General features: G+C 43.6%; 68 non-coding genes across 68 annotated transcripts; 50 read left to right on the forward strand and 18 right to left on the reverse strand.

Moving 5' to 3' along the window:
- The first annotated feature begins 441 nt into the window (after positions 1–441).
- On the forward strand, positions 442–514 carry TRNAA-AGC (transfer RNA alanine (anticodon AGC)). The gene has a single exon. It is a non-coding gene; the product is annotated as a tRNA-Ala (tRNA).
- A 108-nt stretch (positions 515–622) lies between these two features.
- TRNAY-GUA (transfer RNA tyrosine (anticodon GUA)) lies at positions 623–708 on the forward strand. The gene is given in 2 exon segments: positions 623–659; positions 673–708. It is a non-coding gene; the product is annotated as a tRNA-Tyr (tRNA).
- A 163-nt stretch (positions 709–871) lies between these two features.
- On the reverse strand, positions 872–945 carry TRNAN-GUU (transfer RNA asparagine (anticodon GUU)). Its single transcript has one exon. It is a non-coding gene; the product is annotated as a tRNA-Asn (tRNA).
- Positions 946–1350: 405 nt separating this feature from the next.
- Positions 1351–1422, forward strand: TRNAG-UCC (transfer RNA glycine (anticodon UCC)). The gene has a single exon. It is a non-coding gene; the product is annotated as a tRNA-Gly (tRNA).
- A 473-nt stretch (positions 1423–1895) lies between these two features.
- Positions 1896–1968, forward strand: TRNAA-AGC (transfer RNA alanine (anticodon AGC)). The gene has a single exon. It is a non-coding gene; the product is annotated as a tRNA-Ala (tRNA).
- A 108-nt stretch (positions 1969–2076) lies between these two features.
- Positions 2077–2162, forward strand: TRNAY-GUA (transfer RNA tyrosine (anticodon GUA)). The gene is given in 2 exon segments: positions 2077–2113; positions 2127–2162. It is a non-coding gene; the product is annotated as a tRNA-Tyr (tRNA).
- Positions 2163–2325: 163 nt separating this feature from the next.
- TRNAN-GUU (transfer RNA asparagine (anticodon GUU)) lies at positions 2326–2399 on the reverse strand. The gene has a single exon. It is a non-coding gene; the product is annotated as a tRNA-Asn (tRNA).
- A 405-nt stretch (positions 2400–2804) lies between these two features.
- On the forward strand, positions 2805–2876 carry TRNAG-UCC (transfer RNA glycine (anticodon UCC)). Its single transcript has one exon. It is a non-coding gene; the product is annotated as a tRNA-Gly (tRNA).
- Positions 2877–3349: 473 nt separating this feature from the next.
- On the forward strand, positions 3350–3422 carry TRNAA-AGC (transfer RNA alanine (anticodon AGC)). The gene has a single exon. It is a non-coding gene; the product is annotated as a tRNA-Ala (tRNA).
- Positions 3423–3530: 108 nt separating this feature from the next.
- Positions 3531–3616, forward strand: TRNAY-GUA (transfer RNA tyrosine (anticodon GUA)). The gene is given in 2 exon segments: positions 3531–3567; positions 3581–3616. It is a non-coding gene; the product is annotated as a tRNA-Tyr (tRNA).
- A 163-nt stretch (positions 3617–3779) lies between these two features.
- TRNAN-GUU (transfer RNA asparagine (anticodon GUU)) lies at positions 3780–3853 on the reverse strand. The gene has a single exon. It is a non-coding gene; the product is annotated as a tRNA-Asn (tRNA).
- A 405-nt stretch (positions 3854–4258) lies between these two features.
- TRNAG-UCC (transfer RNA glycine (anticodon UCC)) lies at positions 4259–4330 on the forward strand. Its single transcript has one exon. It is a non-coding gene; the product is annotated as a tRNA-Gly (tRNA).
- A 651-nt stretch (positions 4331–4981) lies between these two features.
- TRNAY-GUA (transfer RNA tyrosine (anticodon GUA)) lies at positions 4982–5067 on the forward strand. Its single transcript is given in 2 exon segments — positions 4982–5018; positions 5032–5067. It is a non-coding gene; the product is annotated as a tRNA-Tyr (tRNA).
- A 163-nt stretch (positions 5068–5230) lies between these two features.
- TRNAN-GUU (transfer RNA asparagine (anticodon GUU)) lies at positions 5231–5304 on the reverse strand. Its single transcript has one exon. It is a non-coding gene; the product is annotated as a tRNA-Asn (tRNA).
- A 405-nt stretch (positions 5305–5709) lies between these two features.
- Positions 5710–5781, forward strand: TRNAG-UCC (transfer RNA glycine (anticodon UCC)). The gene has a single exon. It is a non-coding gene; the product is annotated as a tRNA-Gly (tRNA).
- Positions 5782–6248: 467 nt separating this feature from the next.
- TRNAA-AGC (transfer RNA alanine (anticodon AGC)) lies at positions 6249–6321 on the forward strand. Its single transcript has one exon. It is a non-coding gene; the product is annotated as a tRNA-Ala (tRNA).
- Positions 6322–6429: 108 nt separating this feature from the next.
- On the forward strand, positions 6430–6515 carry TRNAY-GUA (transfer RNA tyrosine (anticodon GUA)). The gene is given in 2 exon segments: positions 6430–6466; positions 6480–6515. It is a non-coding gene; the product is annotated as a tRNA-Tyr (tRNA).
- A 163-nt stretch (positions 6516–6678) lies between these two features.
- Positions 6679–6752, reverse strand: TRNAN-GUU (transfer RNA asparagine (anticodon GUU)). Its single transcript has one exon. It is a non-coding gene; the product is annotated as a tRNA-Asn (tRNA).
- A 405-nt stretch (positions 6753–7157) lies between these two features.
- TRNAG-UCC (transfer RNA glycine (anticodon UCC)) lies at positions 7158–7229 on the forward strand. Its single transcript has one exon. It is a non-coding gene; the product is annotated as a tRNA-Gly (tRNA).
- A 651-nt stretch (positions 7230–7880) lies between these two features.
- Positions 7881–7966, forward strand: TRNAY-GUA (transfer RNA tyrosine (anticodon GUA)). Its single transcript is given in 2 exon segments — positions 7881–7917; positions 7931–7966. It is a non-coding gene; the product is annotated as a tRNA-Tyr (tRNA).
- Positions 7967–8129: 163 nt separating this feature from the next.
- Positions 8130–8203, reverse strand: TRNAN-GUU (transfer RNA asparagine (anticodon GUU)). Its single transcript has one exon. It is a non-coding gene; the product is annotated as a tRNA-Asn (tRNA).
- A 405-nt stretch (positions 8204–8608) lies between these two features.
- Positions 8609–8680, forward strand: TRNAG-UCC (transfer RNA glycine (anticodon UCC)). Its single transcript has one exon. It is a non-coding gene; the product is annotated as a tRNA-Gly (tRNA).
- Positions 8681–9150: 470 nt separating this feature from the next.
- TRNAA-AGC (transfer RNA alanine (anticodon AGC)) lies at positions 9151–9223 on the forward strand. The gene has a single exon. It is a non-coding gene; the product is annotated as a tRNA-Ala (tRNA).
- A 108-nt stretch (positions 9224–9331) lies between these two features.
- On the forward strand, positions 9332–9417 carry TRNAY-GUA (transfer RNA tyrosine (anticodon GUA)). The gene is given in 2 exon segments: positions 9332–9368; positions 9382–9417. It is a non-coding gene; the product is annotated as a tRNA-Tyr (tRNA).
- A 163-nt stretch (positions 9418–9580) lies between these two features.
- On the reverse strand, positions 9581–9654 carry TRNAN-GUU (transfer RNA asparagine (anticodon GUU)). Its single transcript has one exon. It is a non-coding gene; the product is annotated as a tRNA-Asn (tRNA).
- Positions 9655–10059: 405 nt separating this feature from the next.
- Positions 10060–10131, forward strand: TRNAG-UCC (transfer RNA glycine (anticodon UCC)). The gene has a single exon. It is a non-coding gene; the product is annotated as a tRNA-Gly (tRNA).
- A 470-nt stretch (positions 10132–10601) lies between these two features.
- TRNAA-AGC (transfer RNA alanine (anticodon AGC)) lies at positions 10602–10674 on the forward strand. The gene has a single exon. It is a non-coding gene; the product is annotated as a tRNA-Ala (tRNA).
- A 108-nt stretch (positions 10675–10782) lies between these two features.
- Positions 10783–10868, forward strand: TRNAY-GUA (transfer RNA tyrosine (anticodon GUA)). The gene is given in 2 exon segments: positions 10783–10819; positions 10833–10868. It is a non-coding gene; the product is annotated as a tRNA-Tyr (tRNA).
- A 163-nt stretch (positions 10869–11031) lies between these two features.
- Positions 11032–11105, reverse strand: TRNAN-GUU (transfer RNA asparagine (anticodon GUU)). Its single transcript has one exon. It is a non-coding gene; the product is annotated as a tRNA-Asn (tRNA).
- Positions 11106–11510: 405 nt separating this feature from the next.
- On the forward strand, positions 11511–11582 carry TRNAG-UCC (transfer RNA glycine (anticodon UCC)). The gene has a single exon. It is a non-coding gene; the product is annotated as a tRNA-Gly (tRNA).
- Positions 11583–12052: 470 nt separating this feature from the next.
- Positions 12053–12125, forward strand: TRNAA-AGC (transfer RNA alanine (anticodon AGC)). The gene has a single exon. It is a non-coding gene; the product is annotated as a tRNA-Ala (tRNA).
- Positions 12126–12233: 108 nt separating this feature from the next.
- On the forward strand, positions 12234–12319 carry TRNAY-GUA (transfer RNA tyrosine (anticodon GUA)). The gene is given in 2 exon segments: positions 12234–12270; positions 12284–12319. It is a non-coding gene; the product is annotated as a tRNA-Tyr (tRNA).
- A 163-nt stretch (positions 12320–12482) lies between these two features.
- On the reverse strand, positions 12483–12556 carry TRNAN-GUU (transfer RNA asparagine (anticodon GUU)). The gene has a single exon. It is a non-coding gene; the product is annotated as a tRNA-Asn (tRNA).
- A 405-nt stretch (positions 12557–12961) lies between these two features.
- TRNAG-UCC (transfer RNA glycine (anticodon UCC)) lies at positions 12962–13033 on the forward strand. The gene has a single exon. It is a non-coding gene; the product is annotated as a tRNA-Gly (tRNA).
- A 470-nt stretch (positions 13034–13503) lies between these two features.
- Positions 13504–13576, forward strand: TRNAA-AGC (transfer RNA alanine (anticodon AGC)). The gene has a single exon. It is a non-coding gene; the product is annotated as a tRNA-Ala (tRNA).
- A 108-nt stretch (positions 13577–13684) lies between these two features.
- TRNAY-GUA (transfer RNA tyrosine (anticodon GUA)) lies at positions 13685–13770 on the forward strand. The gene is given in 2 exon segments: positions 13685–13721; positions 13735–13770. It is a non-coding gene; the product is annotated as a tRNA-Tyr (tRNA).
- A 163-nt stretch (positions 13771–13933) lies between these two features.
- Positions 13934–14007, reverse strand: TRNAN-GUU (transfer RNA asparagine (anticodon GUU)). The gene has a single exon. It is a non-coding gene; the product is annotated as a tRNA-Asn (tRNA).
- A 405-nt stretch (positions 14008–14412) lies between these two features.
- On the forward strand, positions 14413–14484 carry TRNAG-UCC (transfer RNA glycine (anticodon UCC)). Its single transcript has one exon. It is a non-coding gene; the product is annotated as a tRNA-Gly (tRNA).
- Positions 14485–14947: 463 nt separating this feature from the next.
- On the forward strand, positions 14948–15020 carry TRNAA-AGC (transfer RNA alanine (anticodon AGC)). Its single transcript has one exon. It is a non-coding gene; the product is annotated as a tRNA-Ala (tRNA).
- Positions 15021–15128: 108 nt separating this feature from the next.
- On the forward strand, positions 15129–15214 carry TRNAY-GUA (transfer RNA tyrosine (anticodon GUA)). Its single transcript is given in 2 exon segments — positions 15129–15165; positions 15179–15214. It is a non-coding gene; the product is annotated as a tRNA-Tyr (tRNA).
- Positions 15215–15377: 163 nt separating this feature from the next.
- Positions 15378–15451, reverse strand: TRNAN-GUU (transfer RNA asparagine (anticodon GUU)). Its single transcript has one exon. It is a non-coding gene; the product is annotated as a tRNA-Asn (tRNA).
- Positions 15452–15856: 405 nt separating this feature from the next.
- Positions 15857–15928, forward strand: TRNAG-UCC (transfer RNA glycine (anticodon UCC)). Its single transcript has one exon. It is a non-coding gene; the product is annotated as a tRNA-Gly (tRNA).
- Positions 15929–16401: 473 nt separating this feature from the next.
- TRNAA-AGC (transfer RNA alanine (anticodon AGC)) lies at positions 16402–16474 on the forward strand. The gene has a single exon. It is a non-coding gene; the product is annotated as a tRNA-Ala (tRNA).
- Positions 16475–16582: 108 nt separating this feature from the next.
- TRNAY-GUA (transfer RNA tyrosine (anticodon GUA)) lies at positions 16583–16668 on the forward strand. Its single transcript is given in 2 exon segments — positions 16583–16619; positions 16633–16668. It is a non-coding gene; the product is annotated as a tRNA-Tyr (tRNA).
- Positions 16669–16831: 163 nt separating this feature from the next.
- Positions 16832–16905, reverse strand: TRNAN-GUU (transfer RNA asparagine (anticodon GUU)). The gene has a single exon. It is a non-coding gene; the product is annotated as a tRNA-Asn (tRNA).
- A 405-nt stretch (positions 16906–17310) lies between these two features.
- On the forward strand, positions 17311–17382 carry TRNAG-UCC (transfer RNA glycine (anticodon UCC)). The gene has a single exon. It is a non-coding gene; the product is annotated as a tRNA-Gly (tRNA).
- A 470-nt stretch (positions 17383–17852) lies between these two features.
- Positions 17853–17925, forward strand: TRNAA-AGC (transfer RNA alanine (anticodon AGC)). The gene has a single exon. It is a non-coding gene; the product is annotated as a tRNA-Ala (tRNA).
- Positions 17926–18033: 108 nt separating this feature from the next.
- TRNAY-GUA (transfer RNA tyrosine (anticodon GUA)) lies at positions 18034–18119 on the forward strand. Its single transcript is given in 2 exon segments — positions 18034–18070; positions 18084–18119. It is a non-coding gene; the product is annotated as a tRNA-Tyr (tRNA).
- A 163-nt stretch (positions 18120–18282) lies between these two features.
- On the reverse strand, positions 18283–18356 carry TRNAN-GUU (transfer RNA asparagine (anticodon GUU)). The gene has a single exon. It is a non-coding gene; the product is annotated as a tRNA-Asn (tRNA).
- A 405-nt stretch (positions 18357–18761) lies between these two features.
- On the forward strand, positions 18762–18833 carry TRNAG-UCC (transfer RNA glycine (anticodon UCC)). The gene has a single exon. It is a non-coding gene; the product is annotated as a tRNA-Gly (tRNA).
- Positions 18834–19296: 463 nt separating this feature from the next.
- On the forward strand, positions 19297–19369 carry TRNAA-AGC (transfer RNA alanine (anticodon AGC)). The gene has a single exon. It is a non-coding gene; the product is annotated as a tRNA-Ala (tRNA).
- Positions 19370–19477: 108 nt separating this feature from the next.
- On the forward strand, positions 19478–19563 carry TRNAY-GUA (transfer RNA tyrosine (anticodon GUA)). The gene is given in 2 exon segments: positions 19478–19514; positions 19528–19563. It is a non-coding gene; the product is annotated as a tRNA-Tyr (tRNA).
- Positions 19564–19726: 163 nt separating this feature from the next.
- TRNAN-GUU (transfer RNA asparagine (anticodon GUU)) lies at positions 19727–19800 on the reverse strand. Its single transcript has one exon. It is a non-coding gene; the product is annotated as a tRNA-Asn (tRNA).
- A 405-nt stretch (positions 19801–20205) lies between these two features.
- On the forward strand, positions 20206–20277 carry TRNAG-UCC (transfer RNA glycine (anticodon UCC)). Its single transcript has one exon. It is a non-coding gene; the product is annotated as a tRNA-Gly (tRNA).
- Positions 20278–20750: 473 nt separating this feature from the next.
- Positions 20751–20823, forward strand: TRNAA-AGC (transfer RNA alanine (anticodon AGC)). The gene has a single exon. It is a non-coding gene; the product is annotated as a tRNA-Ala (tRNA).
- Positions 20824–20931: 108 nt separating this feature from the next.
- TRNAY-GUA (transfer RNA tyrosine (anticodon GUA)) lies at positions 20932–21017 on the forward strand. The gene is given in 2 exon segments: positions 20932–20968; positions 20982–21017. It is a non-coding gene; the product is annotated as a tRNA-Tyr (tRNA).
- Positions 21018–21180: 163 nt separating this feature from the next.
- On the reverse strand, positions 21181–21254 carry TRNAN-GUU (transfer RNA asparagine (anticodon GUU)). Its single transcript has one exon. It is a non-coding gene; the product is annotated as a tRNA-Asn (tRNA).
- Positions 21255–21659: 405 nt separating this feature from the next.
- TRNAG-UCC (transfer RNA glycine (anticodon UCC)) lies at positions 21660–21731 on the forward strand. Its single transcript has one exon. It is a non-coding gene; the product is annotated as a tRNA-Gly (tRNA).
- Positions 21732–22201: 470 nt separating this feature from the next.
- Positions 22202–22274, forward strand: TRNAA-AGC (transfer RNA alanine (anticodon AGC)). Its single transcript has one exon. It is a non-coding gene; the product is annotated as a tRNA-Ala (tRNA).
- A 108-nt stretch (positions 22275–22382) lies between these two features.
- TRNAY-GUA (transfer RNA tyrosine (anticodon GUA)) lies at positions 22383–22468 on the forward strand. The gene is given in 2 exon segments: positions 22383–22419; positions 22433–22468. It is a non-coding gene; the product is annotated as a tRNA-Tyr (tRNA).
- A 163-nt stretch (positions 22469–22631) lies between these two features.
- On the reverse strand, positions 22632–22705 carry TRNAN-GUU (transfer RNA asparagine (anticodon GUU)). Its single transcript has one exon. It is a non-coding gene; the product is annotated as a tRNA-Asn (tRNA).
- A 405-nt stretch (positions 22706–23110) lies between these two features.
- Positions 23111–23182, forward strand: TRNAG-UCC (transfer RNA glycine (anticodon UCC)). The gene has a single exon. It is a non-coding gene; the product is annotated as a tRNA-Gly (tRNA).
- A 470-nt stretch (positions 23183–23652) lies between these two features.
- Positions 23653–23725, forward strand: TRNAA-AGC (transfer RNA alanine (anticodon AGC)). Its single transcript has one exon. It is a non-coding gene; the product is annotated as a tRNA-Ala (tRNA).
- Positions 23726–24082: 357 nt separating this feature from the next.
- On the reverse strand, positions 24083–24156 carry TRNAN-GUU (transfer RNA asparagine (anticodon GUU)). Its single transcript has one exon. It is a non-coding gene; the product is annotated as a tRNA-Asn (tRNA).
- Positions 24157–24561: 405 nt separating this feature from the next.
- Positions 24562–24633, forward strand: TRNAG-UCC (transfer RNA glycine (anticodon UCC)). Its single transcript has one exon. It is a non-coding gene; the product is annotated as a tRNA-Gly (tRNA).
- A 481-nt stretch (positions 24634–25114) lies between these two features.
- On the forward strand, positions 25115–25187 carry TRNAA-AGC (transfer RNA alanine (anticodon AGC)). The gene has a single exon. It is a non-coding gene; the product is annotated as a tRNA-Ala (tRNA).
- Positions 25188–25295: 108 nt separating this feature from the next.
- TRNAY-GUA (transfer RNA tyrosine (anticodon GUA)) lies at positions 25296–25381 on the forward strand. Its single transcript is given in 2 exon segments — positions 25296–25332; positions 25346–25381. It is a non-coding gene; the product is annotated as a tRNA-Tyr (tRNA).
- A 163-nt stretch (positions 25382–25544) lies between these two features.
- On the reverse strand, positions 25545–25618 carry TRNAN-GUU (transfer RNA asparagine (anticodon GUU)). Its single transcript has one exon. It is a non-coding gene; the product is annotated as a tRNA-Asn (tRNA).
- Positions 25619–25666: the final 48 nt, after the last annotated feature.

Raw genomic sequence — 25666 nt, forward strand, 5'->3', positions numbered from 1 at the left:
TTATTCTCTTTTAATGTTTTGTGTTAAGGCTCATGCTCTACTCTCTTCTTACAGTTTAGCAACCACAGAAAGGAGGAAAAAAAAAGACCAGGAGGCCTTCACGACCTCTCAGCATTTTCGATAAACAAACCAACCCATAAAAGTTCAACGGTTCTCCTTGGGATTGTGCTACATCACAACTTTTTTCTACAAACTATGCAAGTTTTTTCACTGTCCCCGGTTTGATTCTCCATGTGCATAGAAAGGGTTTGCTAGAAAGTTGCTCGACTGTATTTGTAGGTCACCAATCACGTTGTGGACTCCTTAAATGTTCTTCAAGTATGGGAAAACGGAGTCCACACTTAAAAAAAAAAAAAAAAAAAAAAAGCAATGTCATCTGTGACTGTATATGAAAATTGTGACCTGGTGTGACGTGAAACTGACGTCAAGTTTCACAGGTTTGGGGGATTAGCTCAAGTGGTAGAGCGCTCGCTTAGCATGCGAGAGGTAGCGGGATCGATGCCCGCATTCTCCAATGCTACCATTGGATTCCTTTTTCGCAGAGTTGAATGAATCATTTTTACCATCTGCCCGTGGCACCCACGGCCAAACCTAGGAGGCTTTCGACAGTGGCCAAAACAATCCTTCGATAGCTCAGCTGGTAGAGCGGAGGACTGTAGCTCTAAATTAGCAATCCTTAGGTCGCTGGTTCAATTCCGGCTCGAAGGAAGTTTTGTTTATCTTATCTCATACAGAAAGTTTTTCTCCAGTTTGCCTCGTGAATTCAAAACATAGTCAGCAAAATGGCTTTTACATGAGAGAGATGCTCAGCACCAATGCAAAAACTTCTCCAACTGTGCAACGTCTCTGGGTGGACTGCAAAAGGGTGCGACGTCCCTGGGTGGACTCGAACCACCAACCTTTCGGTTAACAGCCGAACGCGCTAACCGATTGCGCCACAGAGACCCAATGGACCACAATTTTTGCCTGCACCTTAAGCAAGGTCAGACACCGTTTCTTCAAATGATTTTCAACAATATGACTAAAGGAAACAGAAAAAAACAAAGAAATAATTGCAAAACACCAAGAATAATCTAGTTGCCAACAGATAAGAAATGGCTGATAAATTACACGACACAGACCAGAAGGCAGACAGTAATTAGACTTCGACTCTAAGCATCCAACACTACGAGCAGAGTGGCGCAGCGGAAGCGTGCTGGGCCCATAACCCAGAGGTCGATGGATCGAAACCATCCTCTGCTAAAAGGTTGTGTTTTATACTTTTCATCATTACATTGCATCCAAATGCTTCTGTCAACAGAAAGTTTAGTGTTATTGCAGAAAATGTCAAAAAAACGTACACTTCCGAAAGCGTTGGTGGTATAGTGGTGAGCATAGCTGCCTTCCAAGCAGTTGACCCGGGTTCGATTCCCGGCCAACGCATGTCTTGCTTTTCACCATTGGTGTTGCATTTATTCTCTTTTAATGTTTTGTGTTAAGGCTCATGCTCTACTCTCTTCTTACAGTTTAGCAACCACAGAAAGGAGGAAAAAAAAAGACCAGGAGGCCTTCACGACCTCTCAGCATTTTCGATAAACAAACCAACCCATAAAAGTTCAACGGTTCTCCTTGGGATTGTGCTACATCACAACTTTTTTCTACAAACTATGCAAGTTTTTTCACTGTCCCCGGTTTGATTCTCCATGTGCATAGAAAGGGTTTGCTAGAAAGTTGCTCGACTGTATTTGTAGGTCACCAATCACGTTGTGGACTCCTTAAATGTTCTTCAAGTATGGGAAAACGGAGTCCACACTTAAAAAAAAAAAAAAAAAAAAAAAAAAGCAATGTCATCTGTGACTGTATATGAAAATTGTGACCTGGTGTGACGTGAAACTGACGTCAAGTTTCACAGGTTTGGGGGATTAGCTCAAGTGGTAGAGCGCTCGCTTAGCATGCGAGAGGTAGCGGGATCGATGCCCGCATTCTCCAATGCTACCATTGGATTCCTTTTTCGCAGAGTTGAATGAATCATTTTTACCATCTGCCCGTGGCACCCACGGCCAAACCTAGGAGGCTTTCGACAGTGGCCAAAACAATCCTTCGATAGCTCAGCTGGTAGAGCGGAGGACTGTAGCTCTAAATTAGCAATCCTTAGGTCGCTGGTTCAATTCCGGCTCGAAGGAAGTTTTGTTTATCTTATCTCATACAGAAAGTTTTTCTCCAGTTTGCCTCGTGAATTCAAAACATAGTCAGCAAAATGGCTTTTACATGAGAGAGATGCTCAGCACCAATGCAAAAACTTCTCCAACTGTGCAACGTCTCTGGGTGGACTGCAAAAGGGTGCGACGTCCCTGGGTGGACTCGAACCACCAACCTTTCGGTTAACAGCCGAACGCGCTAACCGATTGCGCCACAGAGACCCAATGGACCACAATTTTTGCCTGCACCTTAAGCAAGGTCAGACACCGTTTCTTCAAATGATTTTCAACAATATGACTAAAGGAAACAGAAAAAAACAAAGAAATAATTGCAAAACACCAAGAATAATCTAGTTGCCAACAGATAAGAAATGGCTGATAAATTACACGACACAGACCAGAAGGCAGACAGTAATTAGACTTCGACTCTAAGCATCCAACACTACGAGCAGAGTGGCGCAGCGGAAGCGTGCTGGGCCCATAACCCAGAGGTCGATGGATCGAAACCATCCTCTGCTAAAAGGTTGTGTTTTATACTTTTCATCATTACATTGCATCCAAATGCTTCTGTCAACAGAAAGTTTAGTGTTATTGCAGAAAATGTCAAAAAAACGTACACTTCCGAAAGCGTTGGTGGTATAGTGGTGAGCATAGCTGCCTTCCAAGCAGTTGACCCGGGTTCGATTCCCGGCCAACGCATGTCTTGCTTTTCACCATTGGTGTTGCATTTATTCTCTTTTAATGTTTTGTGTTAAGGCTCATGCTCTACTCTCTTCTTACAGTTTAGCAACCACAGAAAGGAGGAAAAAAAAAGACCAGGAGGCCTTCACGACCTCTCAGCATTTTCGATAAACAAACCAACCCATAAAAGTTCAACGGTTCTCCTTGGGATTGTGCTACATCACAACTTTTTTCTACAAACTATGCAAGTTTTTTCACTGTCCCCGGTTTGATTCTCCATGTGCATAGAAAGGGTTTGCTAGAAAGTTGCTCGACTGTATTTGTAGGTCACCAATCACGTTGTGGACTCCTTAAATGTTCTTCAAGTATGGGAAAACGGAGTCCACACTTAAAAAAAAAAAAAAAAAAAAAAAAAAGCAATGTCATCTGTGACTGTATATGAAAATTGTGACCTGGTGTGACGTGAAACTGACGTCAAGTTTCACAGGTTTGGGGGATTAGCTCAAGTGGTAGAGCGCTCGCTTAGCATGCGAGAGGTAGCGGGATCGATGCCCGCATTCTCCAATGCTACCATTGGATTCCTTTTTCGCAGAGTTGAATGAATCATTTTTACCATCTGCCCGTGGCACCCACGGCCAAACCTAGGAGGCTTTCGACAGTGGCCAAAACAATCCTTCGATAGCTCAGCTGGTAGAGCGGAGGACTGTAGCTCTAAATTAGCAATCCTTAGGTCGCTGGTTCAATTCCGGCTCGAAGGAAGTTTTGTTTATCTTATCTCATACAGAAAGTTTTTCTCCAGTTTGCCTCGTGAATTCAAAACATAGTCAGCAAAATGGCTTTTACATGAGAGAGATGCTCAGCACCAATGCAAAAACTTCTCCAACTGTGCAACGTCTCTGGGTGGACTGCAAAAGGGTGCGACGTCCCTGGGTGGACTCGAACCACCAACCTTTCGGTTAACAGCCGAACGCGCTAACCGATTGCGCCACAGAGACCCAATGGACCACAATTTTTGCCTGCACCTTAAGCAAGGTCAGACACCGTTTCTTCAAATGATTTTCAACAATATGACTAAAGGAAACAGAAAAAAACAAAGAAATAATTGCAAAACACCAAGAATAATCTAGTTGCCAACAGATAAGAAATGGCTGATAAATTACACGACACAGACCAGAAGGCAGACAGTAATTAGACTTCGACTCTAAGCATCCAACACTACGAGCAGAGTGGCGCAGCGGAAGCGTGCTGGGCCCATAACCCAGAGGTCGATGGATCGAAACCATCCTCTGCTAAAAGGTTGTGTTTTATACTTTTCATCATTACATTGCATCCAAATGCTTCTGTCAACAGAAAGTTTAGTGTTATTGCAGAAAATGTCAAAAAAACGTACACTTCCGAAAGCGTTGGTGGTATAGTGGTGAGCATAGCTGCCTTCCAAGCAGTTGACCCGGGTTCGATTCCCGGCCAACGCATGTCTTGCTTTTCACCATTGGTGTTGCATTTATTCTCTTTTAATGTTTTGTGTTAAGGCTCATGCTCTACTCTCTTCTTACAGTTTAGCAACCACAGAAAGGAGGAAAAAAAAAGACCAGGAGGCCTTCACGACCTCTCAGCATTTTCGATAAACAAACCAACCCATAAAAGTTCAACGGTTCTCCTTGGGATTGTGCTACATCACAACTTTTTTCTACAAACTATGCAAGTTTTTTCACTGTCCCCGGTTTGATTCTCCATGTGCATAGAAAGGGTTTGCTAGAAAGTTGCTCGACTGTATTTGTAGGTCACCAATCACGTTGTGGACTCCTTAAATGTTCTTCAAGTATGGGAAAACGGAGTCCACACTTAAAAAAAAAAAAAAAAAAAAAAAGCAATGTCATCTGTGACTGTATATGAAAATTGTGACCTGGTGTGACGTGAAACTGACGTCAAGTTTCACAGGTTTGGGGGATTAGCTCAAGTGGTAGAGTGCTCGCTTAGCATGCGAGAGGTAGCGGGATCGATGCCCGCATTCTCCAATGCTACCATTGGATTCCTTTTTCGCAGAGTTGAATGAATCATTTTTACCATCTGCCCGTGGCACCCACGGCCAAACCTAGGAGGCTTTCGACAGTGGCCAAAACAATCCTTCGATAGCTCAGCTGGTAGAGCGGAGGACTGTAGCTCTAAATTAGCAATCCTTAGGTCGCTGGTTCAATTCCGGCTCGAAGGAAGTTTTGTTTATCTTATCTCATACAGAAAGTTTTTCTCCAGTTTGCCTCGTGAATTCAAAACATAGTCAGCAAAATGGCTTTTACATGAGAGAGATGCTCAGCACCAATGCAAAAACTTCTCCAACTGTGCAACGTCTCTGGGTGGACTGCAAAAGGGTGCGACGTCCCTGGGTGGACTCGAACCACCAACCTTTCGGTTAACAGCCGAACGCGCTAACCGATTGCGCCACAGAGACCCAATGGACCACAATTTTTGCCTGCACCTTAAGCAAGGTCAGACACCGTTTCTTCAAATGATTTTCAACAATATGACTAAAGGAAACAGAAAAAAACAAAGAAATAATTGCAAAACACCAAGAATAATCTAGTTGCCAACAGATAAGAAATGGCTGATAAATTACACGACACAGACCAGAAGGCAGACAGTAATTAGACTTCGACTCTAAGCATCCAACACTACGAGCAGAGTGGCGCAGCGGAAGCGTGCTGGGCCCATAACCCAGAGGTCGATGGATCGAAACCATCCTCTGCTAAAAGGTTGTGTTTTATACTTTTCATCATTACATTGCATCCAAATGCTTCTGTCAACAGAAAGTTTAGTGTTATTGCAGAAAATGTCAAAAAAACGTACACTTCCGAAAGCGTTGGTGGTATAGTGGTGAGCATAGCTGCCTTCCAAGCAGTTGACCCGGGTTCGATTCCCGGCCAACGCATGTCTTGCTTTTCACCATTGGTGTTGCATTTATTCTCTTTTAATGTTTTGTGTTAAGGCTCATGCTCTACTCTCTTCTTACAGTTTAGCAACCACAGAAAGGAGGAAAAAAAAAGACCAGGAGGCCTTCACGACCTCTCAGCATTTTCGATAAACAAACCAACCCATAAAAGTTCAACGGTTCTCCTTGGGATTGTGCTACATCACAACTTTTTTCTACAAACTATGCAAGTTTTTTCACTGTCCCCGGTTTGATTCTCCATGTGCATAGAAAGGGTTTGCTAGAAAGTTGCTCGACTGTATTTGTAGGTCACCAATCACGTTGTGGACTCCTTAAATGTTCTTCAAGTATGGGAAAACGGAGTCCACACTTAAAAAAAAAAAAAAAAAAAAGCAATGTCATCTGTGACTGTATATGAAAATTGTGACCTGGTGTGACGTGAAACTGACGTCAAGTTTCACAGGTTTGGGGGATTAGCTCAAGTGGTAGAGCGCTCGCTTAGCATGCGAGAGGTAGCGGGATCGATGCCCGCATTCTCCAATGCTACCATTGGATTCCTTTTTCGCAGAGTTGAATGAATCATTTTTACCATCTGCCCGTGGCACCCACGGCCAAACCTAGGAGGCTTTCGACAGTGGCCAAAACAATCCTTCGATAGCTCAGCTGGTAGAGCGGAGGACTGTAGCTCTAAATTAGCAATCCTTAGGTCGCTGGTTCAATTCCGGCTCGAAGGAAGTTTTGTTTATCTTATCTCATACAGAAAGTTTTTCTCCAGTTTGCCTCGTGAATTCAAAACATAGTCAGCAAAATGGCTTTTACATGAGAGAGATGCTCAGCACCAATGCAAAAACTTCTCCAACTGTGCAACGTCTCTGGGTGGACTGCAAAAGGGTGCGACGTCCCTGGGTGGACTCGAACCACCAACCTTTCGGTTAACAGCCGAACGCGCTAACCGATTGCGCCACAGAGACCCAATGGACCACAATTTTTGCCTGCACCTTAAGCAAGGTCAGACACCGTTTCTTCAAATGATTTTCAACAATATGACTAAAGGAAACAGAAAAAAACAAAGAAATAATTGCAAAACACCAAGAATAATCTAGTTGCCAACAGATAAGAAATGGCTGATAAATTACACGACACAGACCAGAAGGCAGACAGTAATTAGACTTCGACTCTAAGCATCCAACACTACGAGCAGAGTGGCGCAGCGGAAGCGTGCTGGGCCCATAACCCAGAGGTCGATGGATCGAAACCATCCTCTGCTAAAAGGTTGTGTTTTATACTTTTCATCATTACATTGCATCCAAATGCTTCTGTCAACAGAAAGTTTAGTGTTATTGCAGAAAATGTCAAAAAAACGTACACTTCCGAAAGCGTTGGTGGTATAGTGGTGAGCATAGCTGCCTTCCAAGCAGTTGACCCGGGTTCGATTCCCGGCCAACGCATGTCTTGCTTTTCACCATTGGTGTTGCATTTATTCTCTTTTAATGTTTTGTGTTAAGGCTCATGCTCTACTCTCTTCTTACAGTTTAGCAACCACAGAAAGGAGGAAAAAAAAAGACCAGGAGGCCTTCACGACCTCTCAGCATTTTCGATAAACAAACCAACCCATAAAAGTTCAACGGTTCTCCTTGGGATTGTGCTACATCACAACTTTTTTCTACAAACTATGCAAGTTTTTTCACTGTCCCCGGTTTGATTCTCCATGTGCATAGAAAGGGTTTGCTAGAAAGTTGCTCGACTGTATTTGTAGGTCACCAATCACGTTGTGGACTCCTTAAATGTTCTTCAAGTATGGGAAAACGGAGTCCACACTTAAAAAAAAAAAAAAAAAAAAAAAGCAATGTCATCTGTGACTGTATATGAAAATTGTGACCTGGTGTGACGTGAAACTGACGTCAAGTTTCACAGGTTTGGGGGATTAGCTCAAGTGGTAGAGTGCTCGCTTAGCATGCGAGAGGTAGCGGGATCGATGCCCGCATTCTCCAATGCTACCATTGGATTCCTTTTTCGCAGAGTTGAATGAATCATTTTTACCATCTGCCCGTGGCACCCACGGCCAAACCTAGGAGGCTTTCGACAGTGGCCAAAACAATCCTTCGATAGCTCAGCTGGTAGAGCGGAGGACTGTAGCTCTAAATTAGCAATCCTTAGGTCGCTGGTTCAATTCCGGCTCGAAGGAAGTTTTGTTTATCTTATCTCATACAGAAAGTTTTTCTCCAGTTTGCCTCGTGAATTCAAAACATAGTCAGCAAAATGGCTTTTACATGAGAGAGATGCTCAGCACCAATGCAAAAACTTCTCCAACTGTGCAACGTCTCTGGGTGGACTGCAAAAGGGTGCGACGTCCCTGGGTGGACTCGAACCACCAACCTTTCGGTTAACAGCCGAACGCGCTAACCGATTGCGCCACAGAGACCCAATGGACCACAATTTTTGCCTGCACCTTAAGCAAGGTCAGACACCGTTTCTTCAAATGATTTTCAACAATATGACTAAAGGAAACAGAAAAAAACAAAGAAATAATTGCAAAACACCAAGAATAATCTAGTTGCCAACAGATAAGAAATGGCTGATAAATTACACGACACAGACCAGAAGGCAGACAGTAATTAGACTTCGACTCTAAGCATCCAACACTACGAGCAGAGTGGCGCAGCGGAAGCGTGCTGGGCCCATAACCCAGAGGTCGATGGATCGAAACCATCCTCTGCTAAAAGGTTGTGTTTTATACTTTTCATCATTACATTGCATCCAAATGCTTCTGTCAACAGAAAGTTTAGTGTTATTGCAGAAAATGTCAAAAAAACGTACACTTCCGAAAGCGTTGGTGGTATAGTGGTGAGCATAGCTGCCTTCCAAGCAGTTGACCCGGGTTCGATTCCCGGCCAACGCATGTCTTGCTTTTCACCATTGGTGTTGCATTTATTCTCTTTTAATGTTTTGTGTTAAGGCTCATGCTCTACTCTCTTCTTACAGTTTAGCAACCACAGAAAGGAGGAAAAAAAAAGACCAGGAGGCCTTCACGACCTCTCAGCATTTTCGATAAACAAACCAACCCATAAAAGTTCAACGGTTCTCCTTGGGATTGTGCTACATCACAACTTTTTTCTACAAACTATGCAAGTTTTTTCACTGTCCCCGGTTTGATTCTCCATGTGCATAGAAAGGGTTTGCTAGAAAGTTGCTCGACTGTATTTGTAGGTCACCAATCACGTTGTGGACTCCTTAAATGTTCTTCAAGTATGGGAAAACGGAGTCCACACTTAAAAAAAAAAAAAAAAAAAAAAAGCAATGTCATCTGTGACTGTATATGAAAATTGTGACCTGGTGTGACGTGAAACTGACGTCAAGTTTCACAGGTTTGGGGGATTAGCTCAAGTGGTAGAGCGCTCGCTTAGCATGCGAGAGGTAGCGGGATCGATGCCCGCATTCTCCAATGCTACCATTGGATTCCTTTTTCGCAGAGTTGAATGAATCATTTTTACCATCTGCCCGTGGCACCCACGGCCAAACCTAGGAGGCTTTCGACAGTGGCCAAAACAATCCTTCGATAGCTCAGCTGGTAGAGCGGAGGACTGTAGCTCTAAATTAGCAATCCTTAGGTCGCTGGTTCAATTCCGGCTCGAAGGAAGTTTTGTTTATCTTATCTCATACAGAAAGTTTTTCTCCAGTTTGCCTCGTGAATTCAAAACATAGTCAGCAAAATGGCTTTTACATGAGAGAGATGCTCAGCACCAATGCAAAAACTTCTCCAACTGTGCAACGTCTCTGGGTGGACTGCAAAAGGGTGCGACGTCCCTGGGTGGACTCGAACCACCAACCTTTCGGTTAACAGCCGAACGCGCTAACCGATTGCGCCACAGAGACCCAATGGACCACAATTTTTGCCTGCACCTTAAGCAAGGTCAGACACCGTTTCTTCAAATGATTTTCAACAATATGACTAAAGGAAACAGAAAAAAACAAAGAAATAATTGCAAAACACCAAGAATAATCTAGTTGCCAACAGATAAGAAATGGCTGATAAATTACACGACACAGACCAGAAGGCAGACAGTAATTAGACTTCGACTCTAAGCATCCAACACTACGAGCAGAGTGGCGCAGCGGAAGCGTGCTGGGCCCATAACCCAGAGGTCGATGGATCGAAACCATCCTCTGCTAAAAGGTTGTGTTTTATACTTTTCATCATTACATTGCATCCAAATGCTTCTGTCAACAGAAAGTTTAGTGTTATTGCAGAAAATGTCAAAAAAACGTACACTTCCGAAAGCGTTGGTGGTATAGTGGTGAGCATAGCTGCCTTCCAAGCAGTTGACCCGGGTTCGATTCCCGGCCAACGCATGTCTTGCTTTTCACCATTGGTGTTGCATTTATTCTCTTTTAATGTTTTGTGTTAAGGCTCATGCTCTACTCTCTTCTTACAGTTTAGCAACCACAGAAAGGAGGAAAAAAAAAGACCAGGAGGCCTTCACGACCTCTCAGCATTTTCGATAAACAAACCAACCCATAAAAGTTCAACGGTTCTCCTTGGGATTGTGCTACATCACAACTTTTTTCTACAAACTATGCAAGTTTTTTCACTGTCCCCGGTTTGATTCTCCATGTGCATAGAAAGGGTTTGCTAGAAAGTTGCTCGACTGTATTTGTAGGTCACCAATCACGTTGTGGACTCCTTAAATGTTCTTCAAGTATGGGAAAACGGAGTCCACACTTAAAAAAAAAAAAAAAAAAAAAAAGCAATGTCATCTGTGACTGTATATGAAAATTGTGACCTGGTGTGACGTGAAACTGACGTCAAGTTTCACAGGTTTGGGGGATTAGCTCAAGTGGTAGAGCGCTCGCTTAGCATGCGAGAGGTAGCGGGATCGATGCCCGCATTCTCCAATGCTACCATTGGATTCCTTTTTCGCAGAGTTGAATGAATCATTTTTACCATCTGCCCGTGGCACCCACGGCCAAACCTAGGAGGCTTTCGACAGTGGCCAAAACAATCCTTCGATAGCTCAGCTGGTAGAGCGGAGGACTGTAGCTCTAAATTAGCAATCCTTAGGTCGCTGGTTCAATTCCGGCTCGAAGGAAGTTTTGTTTATCTTATCTCATACAGAAAGTTTTTCTCCAGTTTGCCTCGTGAATTCAAAACATAGTCAGCAAAATGGCTTTTACATGAGAGAGATGCTCAGCACCAATGCAAAAACTTCTCCAACTGTGCAACGTCTCTGGGTGGACTGCAAAAGGGTGCGACGTCCCTGGGTGGACTCGAACCACCAACCTTTCGGTTAACAGCCGAACGCGCTAACCGATTGCGCCACAGAGACCCAATGGACCACAATTTTTGCCTGCACCTTAAGCAAGGTCAGACACCGTTTCTTCAAATGATTTTCAACAATATGACTAAAGGAAACAGAAAAAAACAAAGAAATAATTGCAAAACACCAAGAATAATCTAGTTGCCAACAGATAAGAAATGGCTGATAAATTACACGACACAGACCAGAAGGCAGACAGTAATTAGACTTCGACTCTAAGCATCCAACACTACGAGCAGAGTGGCGCAGCGGAAGCGTGCTGGGCCCATAACCCAGAGGTCGATGGATCGAAACCATCCTCTGCTAAAAGGTTGTGTTTTATACTTTTCATCATTACATTGCATCCAAATGCTTCTGTCAACAGAAAGTTTAGTGTTATTGCAGAAAATGTCAAAAAAACGTACACTTCCGAAAGCGTTGGTGGTATAGTGGTGAGCATAGCTGCCTTCCAAGCAGTTGACCCGGGTTCGATTCCCGGCCAACGCATGTCTTGCTTTTCACCATTGGTGTTGCATTTATTCTCTTTTAATGTTTTGTGTTAAGGCTCATGCTCTACTCTCTTCTTACAGTTTAGCAACCACAGAAAGGAGGAAAAAAAAAGACCAGGAGGCCTTCACGACCTCTCAGCATTTTCGATAAACAAACCAACCCATAAAAGTTCAACGGTTCTCCTTGGGATTGTGCTACATCACAACTTTTTTCTACAAACTATGCAAGTTTTTTCACTGTCCCCGGTTTGATTCTCCATGTGCATAGAAAGGGTTTGCTAGAAAGTTGCTCGACTGTATTTGTAGGTCACCAATCACGTTGTGGACTCCTTAAATGTTCTTCAAGTATGGGAAAACGGAGTCCACACTTAAAAAAAAAAAAAAAAAAAAAAAGCAATGTCATCTGTGACTGTATATGAAAATTGTGACCTGGTGTGACGTGAAACTGACGTCAAGTTTCACAGGTTTGGGGGATTAGCTCAAGTGGTAGAGCGCTCGCTTAGCATGCGAGAGGTAGCGGGATCGATGCCCGCATTCTCCAATGCTACCATTGGATTCCTTTTTCGCAGAGTTGAATGAATCATTTTTACCATCTGCCCGTGGCACCCACGGCCAAACCTAGGAGGCTTTCGACAGTGGCCAAAACAATCCTTCGATAGCTCAGCTGGTAGAGCGGAGGACTGTAGCTCTAAATTAGCAATCCTTAGGTCGCTGGTTCAATTCCGGCTCGAAGGAAGTTTTGTTTATCTTATCTCATACAGAAAGTTTTTCTCCAGTTTGCCTCGTGAATTCAAAACATAGTCAGCAAAATGGCTTTTACATGAGAGAGATGCTCAGCACCAATGCAAAAACTTCTCCAACTGTGCAACGTCTCTGGGTGGACTGCAAAAGGGTGCGACGTCCCTGGGTGGACTCGAACCACCAACCTTTCGGTTAACAGCCGAACGCGCTAACCGATTGCGCCACAGAGACCCAATGGACCACAATTTTTGCCTGCACCTTAAGCAAGGTCAGACACCGTTTCTTCAAATGATTTTCAACAATATGACTAAAGGAAACAGAAAAAAACAAAGAAATAATTGCAAAACACCAAGAATAATCTAGTTGCCAACAGATAAGAAATGGCTGATAAATTACACGACACAGACCAGAAGGCAGACAGTAATTAGACTTCGACTCTAAGCATCCAACACTACGAGCAGAGTGGCGCAGCGGAAGCGTGCTGGGCCCATAACCCAGAGGTCGATGGATCGAAACCATCCTCTGCTAAAAGGTTGTGTTTTATACTTTTCATCATTACATTGCATCCAAATGCTTCTGTCAACAGAAAGTTTAGTGTTATTGCAGAAAATGTCAAAAAAACGTACACTTCCGAAAGCGTTGGTGGTATAGTGGTGAGCATAGCTGCCTTCCAAGCAGTTGACCCGGGTTCGATTCCCGGCCAACGCATGTCTTGCTTTTCACCATTGGTGTTGCATTTATTCTCTTTTAATGTTTTGTGTTAAGGCTCATGCTCTACTCTCTTCTTACAGTTTAGCAACCACAGAAAGGAGGAAAAAAAAAGACCAGGAGGCCTTCACGACCTCTCAGCATTTTCGATAAACAAACCAACCCATAAAAGTTCAACGGTTCTCCTTGGGATTGTGCTACATCACAACTTTTTTCTACAAACTATGCAAGTTTTTTCACTGTCCCCGGTTTGATTCTCCATGTGCATAGAAAGGGTTTGCTAGAAAGTTGCTCGACTGTATTTGTAGGTCACCAATCACGTTGTGGACTCCTTAAATGTTCTTCAAGTATGGGAAAACGGAGTCCACACTTAAAAAAAAAAAAAAAAAAAAAAAGCAATGTCATCTGTGACTGTATATGAAAATTGTGACCTGGTGTGACGTGAAACTGACGTCAAGTTTCACAGGTTTGGGGGATTAGCTCAAGTGGTAGAGCGCTCGCTTAGCATGCGAGAGGTAGCGGGATCGATGCCCGCATTCTCCAATGCTACCATTGGATTCCTTTTTCGCAGAGTTGAATGAATCATTTTTACCATCTGCCCGTGGCACCCACGGCCAAACCTAGGAGGCTTTCGACAGTGGCCAAAACAATCCTTCGATAGCTCAGCTGGTAGAGCGGAGGACTGTAGCTCTAAATTAGCAATCCTTAGGTCGCTGGTTCAATTCCGGCTCGAAGGAAGTTTTGTTTATCTTATCTCATACAGAAAGTTTTTCTCCAGTTTGCCTCGTGAATTCAAAACATAGTCAGCAAAATGGCTTTTACATGAGAGAGATGCTCAGCACCAATGCAAAAACTTCTCCAACTGTGCAACGTCTCTGGGTGGACTGCAAAAGGGTGCGACGTCCCTGGGTGGACTCGAACCACCAACCTTTCGGTTAACAGCCGAACGCGCTAACCGATTGCGCCACAGAGACCCAATGGACCACAATTTTTGCCTGCACCTTAAGCAAGGTCAGACACCGTTTCTTCAAATGATTTTCAACAATATGACTAAAGGAAACAGAAAAAAACAAAGAAATAATTGCAAAACACCAAGAATAATCTAGTTGCCAACAGATAAGAAATGGCTGATAAATTACACGACACAGACCAGAAGGCAGACAGTAATTAGACTTCGACTCTAAGCATCCAACACTACGAGCAGAGTGGCGCAGCGGAAGCGTGCTGGGCCCATAACCCAGAGGTCGATGGATCGAAACCATCCTCTGCTAAAAGGTTGTGTTTTATACTTTTCATCATTACATTGCATCCAAATGCTTCTGTCAACAGAAAGTTTAGTGTTATTGCAGAAAATGTCAAAAAAACGTACACTTCCGAAAGCGTTGGTGGTATAGTGGTGAGCATAGCTGCCTTCCAAGCAGTTGACCCGGGTTCGATTCCCGGCCAACGCATGTCTTGCTTTTCACCATTGGTGTTGCATTTATTCTCTTTTAATGTTTTGTGTTAAGGCTCATGCTCTACTCTCTTCTTACAGTTTAGCAACCACAGAAAGGAGGAAAAAAAAAGACCAGGAGGCCTTCACGACCTCTCAGCATTTTCGATAAACAAACCAACCCATAAAAGTTCAACGGTTCTCCTTGGGATTGTGCTACATCACAACTTTTTTCTACAAACTATGCAAGTTTTTTCACTGTCCCCGGTTTGATTCTCCATGTGCATAGAAAGGGTTTGCTAGAAAGTTGCTCGACTGTATTTGTAGGTCACCAATCACGTTGTGGACTCCTTAAATGTTCTTCAAGTATGGGAAAACGGAGTCCACACTTAAAAAAAAAAAAAAAAGCAATGTCATCTGTGACTGTATATGAAAATTGTGACCTGGTGTGACGTGAAACTGACGTCAAGTTTCACAGGTTTGGGGGATTAGCTCAAGTGGTAGAGCGCTCGCTTAGCATGCGAGAGGTAGCGGGATCGATGCCCGCATTCTCCAATGCTACCATTGGATTCCTTTTTCGCAGAGTTGAATGAATCATTTTTACCATCTGCCCGTGGCACCCACGGCCAAACCTAGGAGGCTTTCGACAGTGGCCAAAACAATCCTTCGATAGCTCAGCTGGTAGAGCGGAGGACTGTAGCTCTAAATTAGCAATCCTTAGGTCGCTGGTTCAATTCCGGCTCGAAGGAAGTTTTGTTTATCTTATCTCATACAGAAAGTTTTTCTCCAGTTTGCCTCGTGAATTCAAAACATAGTCAGCAAAATGGCTTTTACATGAGAGAGATGCTCAGCACCAATGCAAAAACTTCTCCAACTGTGCAACGTCTCTGGGTGGACTGCAAAAGGGTGCGACGTCCCTGGGTGGACTCGAACCACCAACCTTTCGGTTAACAGCCGAACGCGCTAACCGATTGCGCCACAGAGACCCAATGGACCACAATTTTTGCCTGCACCTTAAGCAAGGTCAGACACCGTTTCTTCAAATGATTTTCAACAATATGACTAAAGGAAACAGAAAAAAACAAAGAAATAATTGCAAAACACCAAGAATAATCTAGTTGCCAACAGATAAGAAATGGCTGATAAATTACACGACACAGACCAGAAGGCAGACAGTAATTAGACTTCGACTCTAAGCATCCAACACTACGAGCAGAGTGGCGCAGCGGAAGCGTGCTGGGCCCATAACCCAGAGGTCGATGGATCGAAACCATCCTCTGCTAAAAGGTTGTGTTTTATACTTTTCATCATTACATTGCATCCAAATGCTTCTGTCAACAGAAAGTTTAGTGTTATTGCAGAAAATGTCAAAAAAACGTACACTTCCGAAAGCGTTGGTGGTATAGTGGTGAGCATAGCTGCCTTCCAAGCAGTTGACCCGGGTTCGATTCCCGGCCAACGCATGTCTTGCTTTTCACCATTGGTGTTGCATTTATTCTCTTTTAATGTTTTGTGTTAAGGCTCATGCTCTACTCTCTTCTTACAGTTTAGCAACCACAGAAAGGAGGAAAAAAAAAGACCAGGAGGCCTTCACGACCTCTCAGCATTTTCGATAAACAAACCAACCCATAAAAGTTCAACGGTTCTCCTTGGGATTGTGCTACATCACAACTTTTTTCTACAAACTATGCAAGTTTTTTCACTGTCCCCGGTTTGATTCTCCATGTGCATAGAAAGGGTTTGCTAGAAAGTTGCTCGACTGTATTTGTAGGTCACCAATCACGTTGTGGACTCCTTAAATGTTCTTCAAGTATGGGAAAACGGAGTCCACACTTAAAAAAAAAAAAAAAAAAAAAAAAAAGCAATGTCATCTGTGACTGTATATGAAAATTGTGACCTGGTGTGACGTGAAACTGACGTCAAGTTTCACAGGTTTGGGGGATTAGCTCAAGTGGTAGAGCGCTCGCTTAGCATGCGAGAGGTAGCGGGATCGATGCCCGCATTCTCCAATGCTACCATTGGATTCCTTTTTCGCAGAGTTGAATGAATCATTTTTACCATCTGCCCGTGGCACCCACGGCCAAACCTAGGAGGCTTTCGACAGTGGCCAAAACAATCCTTCGATAGCTCAGCTGGTAGAGCGGAGGACTGTAGCTCTAAATTAGCAATCCTTAGGTCGCTGGTTCAATTCCGGCTCGAAGGAAGTTTTGTTTATCTTATCTCATACAGAAAGTTTTTCTCCAGTTTGCCTCGTGAATTCAAAACATAGTCAGCAAAATGGCTTTTACATGAGAGAGATGCTCAGCACCAATGCAAAAACTTCTCCAACTGTGCAACGTCTCTGGGTGGACTGCAAAAGGGTGCGACGTCCCTGGGTGGACTCGAACCACCAACCTTTCGGTTAACAGCCGAACGCGCTAACCGATTGCGCCACAGAGACCCAATGGACCACAATTTTTGCCTGCACCTTAAGCAAGGTCAGACACCGTTTCTTCAAATGATTTTCAACAATATGACTAAAGGAAACAGAAAAAAACAAAGAAATAATTGCAAAACACCAAGAATAATCTAGTTGCCAACAGATAAGAAATGGCTGATAAATTACACGACACAGACCAGAAGGCAGACAGTAATTAGACTTCGACTCTAAGCATCCAACACTACGAGCAGAGTGGCGCAGCGGAAGCGTGCTGGGCCCATAACCCAGAGGTCGATGGATCGAAACCATCCTCTGCTAAAAGGTTGTGTTTTATACTTTTCATCATTACATTGCATCCAAATGCTTCTGTCAACAGAAAGTTTAGTGTTATTGCAGAAAATGTCAAAAAAACGTACACTTCCGAAAGCGTTGGTGGTATAGTGGTGAGCATAGCTGCCTTCCAAGCAGTTGACCCGGGTTCGATTCCCGGCCAACGCATGTCTTGCTTTTCACCATTGGTGTTGCATTTATTCTCTTTTAATGTTTTGTGTTAAGGCTCATGCTCTACTCTCTTCTTACAGTTTAGCAACCACAGAAAGGAGGAAAAAAAAAGACCAGGAGGCCTTCACGACCTCTCAGCATTTTCGATAAACAAACCAACCCATAAAAGTTCAACGGTTCTCCTTGGGATTGTGCTACATCACAACTTTTTTCTACAAACTATGCAAGTTTTTTCACTGTCCCCGGTTTGATTCTCCATGTGCATAGAAAGGGTTTGCTAGAAAGTTGCTCGACTGTATTTGTAGGTCACCAATCACGTTGTGGACTCCTTAAATGTTCTTCAAGTATGGGAAAACGGAGTCCACACTTAAAAAAAAAAAAAAAAAAAAAAAGCAATGTCATCTGTGACTGTATATGAAAATTGTGACCTGGTGTGACGTGAAACTGACGTCAAGTTTCACAGGTTTGGGGGATTAGCTCAAGTGGTAGAGCGCTCGCTTAGCATGCGAGAGGTAGCGGGATCGATGCCCGCATTCTCCAATGCTACCATTGGATTCCTTTTTCGCAGAGTTGAATGAATCATTTTTACCATCTGCCCGTGGCACCCACGGCCAAACCTAGGAGGCTTTCGACAGTGGCCAAAACAATCCTTCGATAGCTCAGCTGGTAGAGCGGAGGACTGTAGCTCTAAATTAGCAATCCTTAGGTCGCTGGTTCAATTCCGGCTCGAAGGAAGTTTTGTTTATCTTATCTCATACAGAAAGTTTTTCTCCAGTTTGCCTCGTGAATTCAAAACATAGTCAGCAAAATGGCTTTTACATGAGAGAGATGCTCAGCACCAATGCAAAAACTTCTCCAACTGTGCAACGTCTCTGGGTGGACTGCAAAAGGGTGCGACGTCCCTGGGTGGACTCGAACCACCAACCTTTCGGTTAACAGCCGAACGCGCTAACCGATTGCGCCACAGAGACCCAATGGACCACAATTTTTGCCTGCACCTTAAGCAAGGTCAGACACCGTTTCTTCAAATGATTTTCAACAATATGACTAAAGGAAACAGAAAAAAACAAAGAAATAATTGCAAAACACCAAGAATAATCTAGTTGCCAACAGATAAGAAATGGCTGATAAATTACACGACACAGACCAGAAGGCAGACAGTAATTAGACTTCGACTCTAAGCATCCAACACTACGAGCAGAGTGGCGCAGCGGAAGCGTGCTGGGCCCATAACCCAGAGGTCGATGGATCGAAACCATCCTCTGCTAAAAGGTTGTGTTTTATACTTTTCATCATTACATTGCATCCAAATGCTTCTGTCAACAGAAAGTTTAGTGTTATTGCAGAAAATGTCAAAAAAACGTACACTTCCGAAAGCGTTGGTGGTATAGTGGTGAGCATAGCTGCCTTCCAAGCAGTTGACCCGGGTTCGATTCCCGGCCAACGCATGTCTTGCTTTTCACCATTGGTGTTGCATTTATTCTCTTTTAATGTTTTGTGTTAAGGCTCATGCTCTACTCTCTTCTTACAGTTTAGCAACCACAGAAAGGAGGAAAAAAAAAGACCAGGAGGCCTTCACGACCTCTCAGCATTTTCGATAAACAAACCAACCCATAAAAGTTCAACGGTTCTCCTTGGGATTGTGCTACATCACAACTTTTTTCTACAAACTATGCAAGTTTTTTCACTGTCCCCGGTTTGATTCTCCATGTGCATAGAAAGGGTTTGCTAGAAAGTTGCTCGACTGTATTTGTAGGTCACCAATCACGTTGTGGACTCCTTAAATGTTCTTCAAGTATGGGAAAACGGAGTCCACACTTAAAAAAAAAAAAAAAAGCAATGTCATCTGTGACTGTATATGAAAATTGTGACCTGGTGTGACGTGAAACTGACGTCAAGTTTCACAGGTTTGGGGGATTAGCTCAAGTGGTAGAGCGCTCGCTTAGCATGCGAGAGGTAGCGGGATCGATGCCCGCATTCTCCAATGCTACCATTGGATTCCTTTTTCGCAGAGTTGAATGAATCATTTTTACCATCTGCCCGTGGCACCCACGGCCAAACCTAGGAGGCTTTCGACAGTGGCCAAAACAATCCTTCGATAGCTCAGCTGGTAGAGCGGAGGACTGTAGCTCTAAATTAGCAATCCTTAGGTCGCTGGTTCAATTCCGGCTCGAAGGAAGTTTTGTTTATCTTATCTCATACAGAAAGTTTTTCTCCAGTTTGCCTCGTGAATTCAAAACATAGTCAGCAAAATGGCTTTTACATGAGAGAGATGCTCAGCACCAATGCAAAAACTTCTCCAACTGTGCAACGTCTCTGGGTGGACTGCAAAAGGGTGCGACGTCCCTGGGTGGACTCGAACCACCAACCTTTCGGTTAACAGCCGAACGCGCTAACCGATTGCGCCACAGAGACCCAATGGACCACAATTTTTGCCTGCACCTTAAGCAAGGTCAGACACCGTTTCTTCAAATGATTTTCAACAATATGACTAAAGGAAACAGAAAAAAACAAAGAAATAATTGCAAAACACCAAGAATAATCTAGTTGCCAACAGATAAGAAATGGCTGATAAATTACACGACACAGACCAGAAGGCAGACAGTAATTAGACTTCGACTCTAAGCATCCAACACTACGAGCAGAGTGGCGCAGCGGAAGCGTGCTGGGCCCATAACCCAGAGGTCGATGGATCGAAACCATCCTCTGCTAAAAGGTTGTGTTTTATACTTTTCATCATTACATTGCATCCAAATGCTTCTGTCAACAGAAAGTTTAGTGTTATTGCAGAAAATGTCAAAAAAACGTACACTTCCGAAAGCGTTGGTGGTATAGTGGTGAGCATAGCTGCCTTCCAAGCAGTTGACCCGGGTTCGATTCCCGGCCAACGCATGTCTTGCTTTTCACCATTGGTGTTGCATTTATTCTCTTTTAATGTTTTGTGTTAAGGCTCATGCTCTACTCTCTTCTTACAGTTTAGCAACCACAGAAAGGAGGAAAAAAAAAGACCAGGAGGCCTTCACGACCTCTCAGCATTTTCGATAAACAAACCAACCCATAAAAGTTCAACGGTTCTCCTTGGGATTGTGCTACATCACAACTTTTTTCTACAAACTATGCAAGTTTTTTCACTGTCCCCGGTTTGATTCTCCATGTGCATAGAAAGGGTTTGCTAGAAAGTTGCTCGACTGTATTTGTAGGTCACCAATCACGTTGTGGACTCCTTAAATGTTCTTCAAGTATGGGAAAACGGAGTCCACACTTAAAAAAAAAAAAAAAAAAAAAAAAAAGCAATGTCATCTGTGACTGTATATGAAAATTGTGACCTGGTGTGACGTGAAACTGACGTCAAGTTTCACAGGTTTGGGGGATTAGCTCAAGTGGTAGAGCGCTCGCTTAGCATGCGAGAGGTAGCGGGATCGATGCCCGCATTCTCCAATGCTACCATTGGATTCCTTTTTCGCAGAGTTGAATGAATCATTTTTACCATCTGCCCGTGGCACCCACGGCCAAACCTAGGAGGCTTTCGACAGTGGCCAAAACAATCCTTCGATAGCTCAGCTGGTAGAGCGGAGGACTGTAGCTCTAAATTAGCAATCCTTAGGTCGCTGGTTCAATTCCGGCTCGAAGGAAGTTTTGTTTATCTTATCTCATACAGAAAGCTTTTCTCCAGTTTGCCTCGTGAATTCAAAACATAGTCAGCAAAATGGCTTTTACATGAGAGAGATGCTCAGCACCAATGCAAAAACTTCTCCAACTGTGCAACGTCTCTGGGTGGACTGCAAAAGGGTGCGACGTCCCTGGGTGGACTCGAACCACCAACCTTTCGGTTAACAGCCGAACGCGCTAACCGATTGCGCCACAGAGACCCAATGGACCACAATTTTTGCCTGCACCTTAAGCAAGGTCAGACACCGTTTCTTCAAATGATTTTCAACAATATGACTAAAGGAAACAGAAAAAAACAAAGAAATAATTGCAAAACACCAAGAATAATCTAGTTGCCAACAGATAAGAAATGGCTGATAAATTACACGACACAGACCAGAAGGCAGACAGTAATTAGACTTCGACTCTAAGCATCCAACACTACGAGCAGAGTGGCGCAGCGGAAGCGTGCTGGGCCCATAACCCAGAGGTCGATGGATCGAAACCATCCTCTGCTAAAAGGTTGTGTTTTATACTTTTCATCATTACATTGCATCCAAATGCTTCTGTCAACAGAAAGTTTAGTGTTATTGCAGAAAATGTCAAAAAAACGTACACTTCCGAAAGCGTTGGTGGTATAGTGGTGAGCATAGCTGCCTTCCAAGCAGTTGACCCGGGTTCGATTCCCGGCCAACGCATGTCTTGCTTTTCACCATTGGTGTTGCATTTATTCTCTTTTAATGTTTTGTGTTAAGGCTCATGCTCTACTCTCTTCTTACAGTTTAGCAACCACAGAAAGGAGGAAAAAAAAAGACCAGGAGGCCTTCACGACCTCTCAGCATTTTCGATAAACAAACCAACCCATAAAAGTTCAACGGTTCTCCTTGGGATTGTGCTACATCACAACTTTTTTCTACAAACTATGCAAGTTTTTTCACTGTCCCCGGTTTGATTCTCCATGTGCATAGAAAGGGTTTGCTAGAAAGTTGCTCGACTGTATTTGTAGGTCACCAATCACGTTGTGGACTCCTTAAATGTTCTTCAAGTATGGGAAAACGGAGTCCACACTTAAAAAAAAAAAAAAAAAAAAAAAGCAATGTCATCTGTGACTGTATATGAAAATTGTGACCTGGTGTGACGTGAAACTGACGTCAAGTTTCACAGGTTTGGGGGATTAGCTCAAGTGGTAGAGCGCTCGCTTAGCATGCGAGAGGTAGCGGGATCGATGCCCGCATTCTCCAATGCTACCATTGGATTCCTTTTTCGCAGAGTTGAATGAATCATTTTTACCATCTGCCCGTGGCACCCACGGCCAAACCTAGGAGGCTTTCGACAGTGGCCAAAACAATCCTTCGATAGCTCAGCTGGTAGAGCGGAGGACTGTAGCTCTAAATTAGCAATCCTTAGGTCGCTGGTTCAATTCCGGCTCGAAGGAAGTTTTGTTTATCTTATCTCATACAGAAAGTTTTTCTCCAGTTTGCCTCGTGAATTCAAAACATAGTCAGCAAAATGGCTTTTACATGAGAGAGATGCTCAGCACCAATGCAAAAACTTCTCCAACTGTGCAACGTCTCTGGGTGGACTGCAAAAGGGTGCGACGTCCCTGGGTGGACTCGAACCACCAACCTTTCGGTTAACAGCCGAACGCGCTAACCGATTGCGCCACAGAGACCCAATGGACCACAATTTTTGCCTGCACCTTAAGCAAGGTCAGACACCGTTTCTTCAAATGATTTTCAACAATATGACTAAAGGAAACAGAAAAAAACAAAGAAATAATTGCAAAACACCAAGAATAATCTAGTTGCCAACAGATAAGAAATGGCTGATAAATTACACGACACAGACCAGAAGGCAGACAGTAATTAGACTTCGACTCTAAGCATCCAACACTACGAGCAGAGTGGCGCAGCGGAAGCGTGCTGGGCCCATAACCCAGAGGTCGATGGATCGAAACCATCCTCTGCTAAAAGGTTGTGTTTTATACTTTTCATCATTACATTGCATCCAAATGCTTCTGTCAACAGAAAGTTTAGTGTTATTGCAGAAAATGTCAAAAAAACGTACACTTCCGAAAGCGTTGGTGGTATAGTGGTGAGCATAGCTGCCTTCCAAGCAGTTGACCCGGGTTCGATTCCCGGCCAACGCATGTCTTGCTTTTCACCATTGGTGTTGCATTTATTCTCTTTTAATGTTTTGTGTTAAGGCTCATGCTCTACTCTCTTCTTACAGTTTAGCAACCACAGAAAGGAGGAAAAAAAAAGACCAGGAGGCCTTCACGACCTCTCAGCATTTTCGATAAACAAACCAACCCATAAAAGTTCAACGGTTCTCCTTGGGATTGTGCTACATCACAACTTTTTTCTACAAACTATGCAAGTTTTTTCACTGTCCCCGGTTTGATTCTCCATGTGCATAGAAAGGGTTTGCTAGAAAGTTGCTCGACTGTATTTGTAGGTCACCAATCACGTTGTGGACTCCTTAAATGTTCTTCAAGTATGGGAAAACGGAGTCCACACTTAAAAAAAAAAAAAAAAAAAAAAAGCAATGTCATCTGTGACTGTATATGAAAATTGTGACCTGGTGTGACGTGAAACTGACGTCAAGTTTCACAGGTTTGGGGGATTAGCTCAAGTGGTAGAGCGCTCGCTTAGCATGCGAGAGGTAGCGGGATCGATGCCCGCATTCTCCAATGCTACCATTGGATTCCTTTTTCGCAGAGTTGAATGAATCATTTTTACCATCTGCCCGTGGCACCCACGGCCAAACCTAGGAGGCTTTCGACAGTGGCCAAAACAATCCTTCGATAGCTCAGCTGGTAGAGCGGAGGACTGTAGTTCTAAATTAGCAATCCTTAGGTTGCTGGTTCAATTCCGGCTCGAAGGAAGTTTTGTTTATCTTATCTCATACAGAAAGTTTTTCTCCAGTTTGCCTCGTGAATTCAAAACATAGTCAGCAAAATGGCTTTTACATGAGAGAGATGCTCAGCACCAATGCAAAAACTTCTCCAACTGTGCAACGTCTCTGGGTGGACTGCAAAAGGGTGCGACGTCCCTGGGTGGACTCGAACCACCAACCTTTCGGTTAACAGCCGAACGCGCTAACCGATTGCGCCACAGAGACCCAATGGACCACAATTTTTGCCTGCACCTTAAGCAAGGTCAGACACCGTTTCTTCAAATGATTTTCAACAATATGACTAAAGGAAACAGAAAAAAACAAAGAAATAATTGCAAAACACCAAGAATAATCTAGTTGCCAACAGATAAGAAATGGCTGATAAATTACACGACACAGACCAGAAGGCAGACAGTAATTAGACTTCGACTCTAAGCATCCAACACTACGAGCAGAGTGGCGCAGCGGAAGCGTGCTGGGCCCATAACCCAGAGGTCGATGGATCGAAACCATCCTCTGCTAAAAGGTTGTGTTTTATACTTTTCATCATTACATTGCATCCAAATGCTTCTGTCAACAGAAAGTTTAGTGTTATTGCAGAAAATGTCAAAAAAACGTACACTTCCGAAAGCGTTGGTGGTATAGTGGTGAGCATAGCTGCCTTCCAAGCAGTTGACCCGGGTTCGATTCCCGGCCAACGCATGTCTTGCTTTTCACCATTGGTGTTGCATTTATTCTCTTTTAATGTTTTGTGTTAAGGCTCATGCTCTACTCTCTTCTTACAGTTTAGCAACCACAGAAAGGAGGAAAAAAAAAGACCAGGAGGCCTTCACGACCTCTCAGCATTTTCGATAAACAAACCAACCCATAAAAGTTCAACGGTTCTCCTTGGGATTGTGCTACATCACAACTTTTTTCTACAAACTATGCAAGTTTTTTCACTGTCCCCGGTTTGATTCTCCATGTGCATAGAAAGGGTTTGCTAGAAAGTTGCTCGACTGTATTTGTAGGTCACCAATCACGTTGTGGACTCCTTAAATGTTCTTCAAGTATGGGAAAACGGAGTCCACACTTAAAAGAAAAAAAAAAAAAAAAAAAAAAAAAAAAAGCAATGTCATCTGTGACTGTATATGAAAATTGTGACCTGGTGTGACGTGAAACTGACGTCAAGTTTCACAGGTTTGGGGGATTAGCTCAAGTGGTAGAGCGCTCGCTTAGCATGCGAGAGGTAGCGGGATCGATGCCCGCATTCTCCAATGCTACCATTGGATTCCTTTTTCGCAGAGTTGAATGAATCATTTTTACCATCTGCCCGTGGCACCCACGGCCAAACCTAGGAGGCTTTCGACAGTGGCCAAAACAATCCTTCGATAGCTCAGCTGGTAGAGCGGAGGACTGTAGCTCTAAATTAGCAATCCTTAGGTCGCTGGTTCAATTCCGGCTCGAAGGAAGTTTTGTTTATCTTATCTCATACAGAAAGTTTTTCTCCAGTTTGCCTCGTGAATTCAAAACATAGTCAGCAAAATGGCTTTTACATGAGAGAGATGCTCAGCACCAATGCAAAAACTTCTCCAACTGTGCAACGTCTCTGGGTGGACTGCAAAAGGGTGCGACGTCCCTGGGTGGACTCGAACCACCAACCTTTCGGTTAACAGCCGAACGCGCTAACCGATTGCGCCACAGAGACCCAATGGACCACAATTTTTGCCTGCACCTTAAGCAAGGTCAGACACCG

Source organism: Ranitomeya variabilis, chromosome 2 (genome assembly GCF_051348905.1).
Source record: "Ranitomeya variabilis isolate aRanVar5 chromosome 2, aRanVar5.hap1, whole genome shotgun sequence".
Classification (NCBI taxonomy): Eukaryota; Metazoa; Chordata; class Amphibia; order Anura; family Dendrobatidae; genus Ranitomeya; species Ranitomeya variabilis.